Source organism: Kogia breviceps, chromosome 4 (assembly GCF_026419965.1).
Source record: "Kogia breviceps isolate mKogBre1 chromosome 4, mKogBre1 haplotype 1, whole genome shotgun sequence".
Taxonomy (NCBI): Eukaryota; Metazoa; Chordata; class Mammalia; order Artiodactyla; family Physeteridae; genus Kogia; species Kogia breviceps.
Window position 1 is genome coordinate 83,503,089 of NC_081313.1, and position 7,675 is coordinate 83,510,763.

The following is a 7,675-nucleotide window of genomic DNA, read 5'->3' on the forward strand; positions in this document are numbered from 1 at the left end:
AAAATATATTTTTCCTTGGATAGATGCCATATTTTTTGATTATTTTAAAGTCATAAGCATATAACATTCTGAATGAAGATATCGTTATGCTGTGTGATAACTATGAAGAAGTATATATAGAATAATATTCTAATGGGAGAAAATTATAATAAAAGTAATCATATCCATTTAATAGTGTTTATCATCATTATCATATTGCAAAGTAACTGGCTTAGATAGGTAGCAGTTCCTGTGAATGATTGTAAGTAACATAGCCAATCAAAATTTTTGTTCTCTTCTCATTTTTTTGGTCCCCCAGATAAAAATCAGTGTTTTAAGTAAGAATTATCATCATTGTCATTATCATCTTCACCATCATCTTTATCATCACCACCCTCATGGGTGTTAGTATTCCCAGCCCTCTCCTTATCCACAAACGTATAAAATGGCAAAGGCTTGTTTCTGATTGTCTAAGTATTGGGATTTCCTTGCCACCAACCTCCTTATACCATGCCTTAAAGCATAAGTGCCCAGATTTTTGTTTGTTTTTTGCCAAATCATTTTCAAAATGTTCCGTCCTTCCTTTCTTCCTTCCTTCTTTCTTTTTCTAAACATTTAATGAGCACTCACTATGTACCAGCACTGAATGATGTTGGTGATAAAAGAGAAAAAAAAACCTATGGCCCCTGACTTTTACAAGACCTCAAGGATTGGTGAGCAACTGTTCCATGCTCAACTGTCCTATGCTGAATGTCCTGGGAGCTAGGGGATTCGAGGAAGCAGAAATTCCAGACCACAAAGATACTGATTATATGTCACAGGTATGTTCCCAGGATGTGGGAACAAAGAATGTTGCTAGTCCAGGATATGCAGCAATAGAAAAACAAGGGGAAAAATGTGACTACAGAGATATGATAAAGGTAAGCTAGGTTTGAGGGAAGAAAAGATGATCAGCAACTCCTCCAGGAATGTAGGAATGTACTCTCTCTCTCTCATTCTCTCACAGATATCACACACATACACAAACACACCCGAGGTTTGACTCATGGACTAACCTTAAGCACATATACTGTGATTTTAAGAACCAACTCTTACTATCTGACTCGAATGATTTAGCACTGAGAAACAAAGGCCTTCATTTGCCTGGTAACTATGACCTGGTTTAAAATGTAGTGTCTCAGATGGCTGTGTTACCGAGGAGCATAGGAACCAAAGTGCAGATTTATGGCTTCTAGCTGATGAGTCACTAGGAATGGGTTTAAGTTTCAAAAATAATCAATAAAGTGATAGTACAAAAATCACAGCACCTTATAAGGAAGTCACAGGCATCCAACTGTTTGCTAATGGTACTTAACATGATAATGCGTTGATTAAAATCACTAAATTGATGGGGGTGTATGTACCACTTCCTTAAAAGACCAGAAACTGTCAGATGTAAAAGAGGTTAATACAGGGAGGATCTCTCTGGAAGACAGCCAGAGGTCTTTTTCAAGTAAGTAGTTAGATGTTCAAAGAACAGAAAGTGTAGCTTGAAGAAATGGAATCTAGGCTTGGGAACAATTTAGGGCTCTTGTCTTCAGGGTTCCCCAGGACAGAGGTTCAAATGGGCCAACAAGGGGGCCTTGATAATCTGCCCAAACCTATGATGGTATGTGCAGTTCTCACCCAAGTCCTAAATAAGTAGGCTTCTAATGTCAAATTGGTTTTCTCTACCAGGAAGAAATATTTCCCTTCAGAAGTGATTAAGTGGACTTTCTACTCCAAATTCATCTTGTATGACTTTGGGTAGTGAATTTTTCCAGGAAGTGGGTGAGTTGATAGTTGGAAAATCACAAACAGTAGCATAGTCTGAGAGAAAAGAAACTGCACAATACTTTTAGAGCACCCGTTTATCCTTCAAAACCACATACCTCGCAACAACATTTCAAAGCCTTTGTCATGTACAACAGAGGAGAGTCCAGTCTTGGAATAAGACAATCTCTTTCATAAATAATAGAGTGACACTGAGATTAGTGAACATTGAGATCGATACGATTCTGTCTCTGGGAATTTTCTATTCATGAATTCTGCTGAATACTGAGGTAGAATGATTACTTCAATATAAAAATCTCTTAGAGTTAGAAGAAGTCTAAGAAATGGTAATCACCGTGTGGCACACATTAACGACATTAATGTACTATTATTGAAATGGGTATATGAAAGTTCTGTGATTTGACTGTCCTTTTGACTAAATTATAGTTTGCCCGAAGAACTTAACACATGCCAATTATCAACCAGGGCGGAATACTTTGGGTAGTGAATGTTAAGAGTTATGTGTTATTGTGGAAACTTCTAAATCGCAACTGCAAACTTACGGTAAAAGGTGCATCTTAAAAATGTATTCTTTACCTTCAGCATTTCAGAAACACATCTAACACATGTGCCTATTGAAGCAATATGAAAATACAGAAATATCAAGGAAATATCAATTATATATTCATAAGTTTGATTTAATGTACACCAGCTTAATGTCTTATGGAACTGCTCTGTCGGTGCCATCCTCAATTAAGGTGGATGCTCATGTAGATCAACATATTACCAGTGTTGCTCTACCGATTTAATAGGAATTAACCTGTTAAAATGGGCTCAGATTGATTTGTTGTCTTATTTGGTTAGGTGGCTACACATCTGACAATTCTCTGACATTGGAAGTTTACTTGTAATGAAAGAAAGCACCTAAGATAAAAAGGGGGGGATGCAGGGTTTCCCTGGTGGCGCAGTGGTTGAGAGCCCGCCTGCCGATGCAGGGGACATGGGTTCGTGCCCCGCTCTGGGAAGATCCCACATGCCGCGGAGCGGCTGGGCCCGTGAGCCATGGCCGCTGAGTCTGCGCGTCCGGAGCCTGTGCTCTGCAAAGGGAGAGGCCATAACAGTGAGAGGCCCGCGTACCGGGTGGGGGGGATCAGGCTGTTTTTATTAAGGGTGATTTTTTTTTTTTTTGGCCATGCCGTGCCACATGCAGGTTCTTACTTCCTCCGACCAGGGACTGAACCCGAGCCCCCTGCAGTGGAAGGGCCAAGTCTTAACCACTGGACCACCAGGGAAGTCACAATGGTGATTTTCATGCTGTGAGTAGGGGTATTTTGTGTCTACCCTGTGTGATCTATGTGGAAATCTCCCATTTTATAGACTGCTTTCTCTTTATGAGATTTGCAAAGGAGAAGGTTCAATTTACATCCACCCCTGGGGCCTCAATTTGGCAACCACTCCTCCACACTACATCCTCTGCACCGCTCCCAGTTTCACTTTTGGCTACTGTCGTCTAGAGCTCCCTGCTCCGTGCTAGGGTACCAGGCTGCACTATATGTTGCTGTGATGTGAAAATCCCACACCTTCTTTTATTACTGTATAGTCTAATTCCCCCAGAGCGCCAGCAGTCAGGGCTGTATGGGTGAAACAGTTTTCCCTGAAGAATTGGGAGTAATTAAAGAAAATTAATTACAACAGAAATAATATTTTTAAAACATTTTAATATTATATCCCAAATATGTCTGTTTCCCTAGTCCAAGAGAAGAAAAAAAAGACAAGTTCAGCCCCTCACAAAGGGCCATTTAAGGGCACACACCATGTCTGTCTGTTTTTTTTTTTACCTTGTAAGTAATCTTTTATTTTTAATTGTAATATTATTTATGGGTTTTTGCTCACTAGGAATTCTGTGTCGCTTTCAAAGAGATGGTATGAAACACAATACATCAGGAGAAAGATGTGCTGATGAATTATGGTCCTGAATGTCATCATTCTGGTGATGTATATTAGAATAGGGACGGAGGAGTGAAGTTGAGGGATGAGTCTGTGTGCTGTGCATTCTTGAATGATCCCCAAGAAAACTGTGATACAATTATTATCCATGTGTAGCATCATATAATCACAAAATATTTCCCTGCAGAGGGAACCATTTTGCTAGGTAACTAGGCATATACACCACCAACACCCCAGGCGACATCAATTTACCATGTCTGTCTTGCTCTCCTGCCTTCTTTTTCTTTACCTTCAATGTGCACCCCTCTCCTTTTAGTAAAACTCTATTGCCACCCCCCACAGGGATTTGTTTTGCCCTAGTTTCTATCCCCCTCCTCCAAAGAGTATAATCCAGAAAATGAAATCATCTTCAATCATATATTTTCAATGACATATTTGATCTGGAACAATATCAAGAGAACTTCATCAGAAAGTCCTGGCAGAGCTCACCAGGCAAAGCAGAAATGTCTGCAGAGGCCAGGCATCGCAGAGCAGAGTGAAGAAGCCTGGGTTTTGAGTTGAGCCTCAAAGACCTAATAACTGCACAGTCATTAAATTGGAAAAAAGTATAATTGGTAGTCCAAAGATGTAGAAGTGGTTTTTCATTGGATAGCCTGAGTTAAAAAATAAATTAAATGAAAAAAAGTTGAAGACTTCAGAGGAACATCTCTGAAAGGAAATTTGAGAATTAAATCTAGAATTAACATAATACATTATAAGATTTCTGAAAGACTAAGATATAAACATCTAAACAACAATGAGGAGGTCTCTTTATGATGAATGAGAAATGGAGGAATTCTTTTTGTTCCACTCAACAAATATTTACCAGGTGCTTAATATGTGCCAGGAACATTTAAGGGGCTAGGAAATATAGCAATAAATAAAAGGAATAAAAATATCTACCTTCATAGAGCTTACATTTTAGAGGTGGAAACAGATGCTAAAGAAGATCAATTAAATGAATGAGTTATGCCATAAATACTTTCAAGGCAAGCAGAACAAGAAAGGTGGATATGGACTTGCTGGAGATGTCAGAGAACCGTGGTTTAAAATATTGTGCTCAAGGACACCATATGTTTATAGGTACCAGTGAAAAAATTTCTATGGAAGAGCCAGCAATGACTATAAATAGAAGCATGAGGATCTACAGAAAACAATATGTATCTGCCACATTATAACAGAAAAATGTGACATTAATTACCTCATGTCTCAAATATTCTAAAGATGTCCTCTCTCTATAAGATGAATATCATCATGGTGTTACTTAAAAAGTGGCTTCATCAAGGTGAGATTAGGTGCCCCTTCCAGAGACTTCCATAGCACCCAGTACTTCCTTGTTGTAGGAGCTTCTATTCCCCAATATTTTTCTTGGAGGAGAAGCTGAATATAACAGAGACACAGACCATGAAGCCTCTGATAGAGAGAAAGGACTTCTAAGGTCCTGCTAACTTTCAAGTTTCCACAAGGTTGGCTGAACTTTGTTTCCTGCCCTTGTTTTCTGAGATATGTGTCCATAAAATATTCCCACCCTTATTTTGGTGGACCTCTGTTTTTTGCATCTAAGCTTTTTGCTTTCAATAATTTTAGCTCTGAGTCACTACCATGTCTTAGGTACTATATATAGGTGATATTAATACTCAAAGAAATCTGGAAAAATGGGTATTATAATGTTTGTTTTCTAGATGACGAAGCAAATATGGTTTGGTAGGTTAAATAATTTGAACAAGGTCACATGGCTAGAAATCCTGGACTGCATGATTTCAAAGTCCAGGCTATCCTGATTTTATCACATCGTATCTTGTAAAGTAATTCGATGACAAGGTAGGTATGGGTCAATTGACCCATAAGTGTGCAAATAGTTCATAGCAATAGTAACAAATAGGAAAAAAGATTTTTCCATAAACTCTTTTTATTCTGGAAAAGATTGAGTATACAGAAGTGAATCTTCTTGATTAAAAAGATAAGGATTTTGGCTAAGTGTTCAGGAATAACAAGAAATTGCAATACTGTAGTAGGTTAATGATTAGAAAGGTAAAAAAGCCACTTTATATAATTTCTGCATAGAAAGTAATAGTGTAATCAAGACTGTTAACAATTGGAAAGCATCAAGCTTTGGTTGAGGAATTTAAAAACTGACATTTAAAATTTTATTTTTTGACTAGGCATTAATTTTGCATGGTTGAAAATTCAAAATATACAAAGGAATATATAGTAAAAGGTTGACCTCTTACCTCTGTTCTCCAGCCATCAACTTTTCCTCCCTAGGGGCAACTAATATTGTTCTCTTCCTGGCTATGCTTCTAGAGATATGTTCTAAATATGCAGATGTGTTGCTTTTAAACTCCTTCAGTTTTTAAGAACATGTTATTGTATGTTCACATGCTGTTATAGGAAGTAATACAGAGAGATCCATATACCCTTTACCCAGATTTCCCCATTGGTAATTTACAGTAGAATACTATATAGTATTCTATACTATACAACTATAGTTCAATATAGTATACTATATTCAATACTATGCTATAGTTCAATAGCACAACCAGGATACAGAGCATTTACATAACCAAGGCTTCCTTGGCAGTAGCTGTCTCTCCCTCTGTGGCTACAGCTTCCATCAGGGTGACCTCTGGGCTCCAGTAACCCTGCCTCTTCCCTTTGTTTCTCCAGTTAGGAGCTGCACTTGCTAATTTCTGGATTACCTCGTCAACCCCTGCTTAGCTTCTCAGTTCTTACGTGGCCTGTGTTCTCAATTCCTTGCATCAATTGTCTTTGTAAATATTTGAAATGATCTCTATTTTCCCTGTTAGCCCCTGCCTGAAACAAGTGGATTTAAAGAAAAGTGGTGATGTGGCATTTCTTGCACACCTGGCTTTGTAGTTTGTTTTATACCCACTATGTTGTTATCAAATCTACCTACTGTTCTCTCAAACTGACTATTTGCTAGGCGATGCTCTTTAAACCAATGTATAATCTTTCCCAGACAACCGTCATTTTTTTTTTTTTTTTTTTGGCTGCGCCCTGCGCCTTGTGGGATCTTAGTTCCCGGACTAGGGATCGACTCAGGGGAGTCCTGACCACTGGACCGGTAGGGAATTCCAGACAACCATCATTTTAAAGTGATTTTTCTGGGAAGGAGGCTTGAGGCAAAGACGTAACTTACAAAAGGGGCATTTGAGATGGAATGTCTTGACTCCCCAGGTTCAGAAGGCCTTTCAGATCACAAGGTCTATCTATGGTACATTTGCGCCTAATTCTTTATAAGCATGCCATTTTTCTTTATAGATTGAAAGATCTACACAGAACACGCAAAAGCTCTGTTCTGGGCTTCTGCATTACCGCCACCCCGATTCCCCTCTTCAGCCACGTCCTTGCAAGCCACAGCTGATCTGAATTAAGACAGTACCCAGAGTCTTTAGGTGGCATAGACACATCAGGAAGGGCCACACATAAAGCTATTATCAGCCATTAACTACCTGGTGAATTGGTTTATTGGGTGTTTGTGACACTCAAGAACTGACTGAAGTTTTGATTGGGTGATGAGTCAGGGCTAGGATGGGAGAACAAAGAACCACCCAGGGAGGGAGGCAATTTGGACACAATGCCCCTCAAGAGGGCTAGCCTTGAGCCTCATAAATTTAAAGGCAAATCAGAACTTTACTGCTTTTGGCCAAAGAACATTGAGAACCTTTCAGAGCAAAGGGCAAGTACAAGGCATTCTTCTGAAGAGGTTACAAGATTTCAGACAGAACAGAATGAAAGTAAGTTTCTGAATATAAAATATACCATGTTTTGGAGGTGGTTTTATGAGAACTGATCATCAGAACAATATACTACTGTGTCAAACAGATTATAGTCTGAAATAACTTTCAGTGTTCTCCTAAAGTACTGACGAAAAAAAAGTCCATTCATTTATTCATTT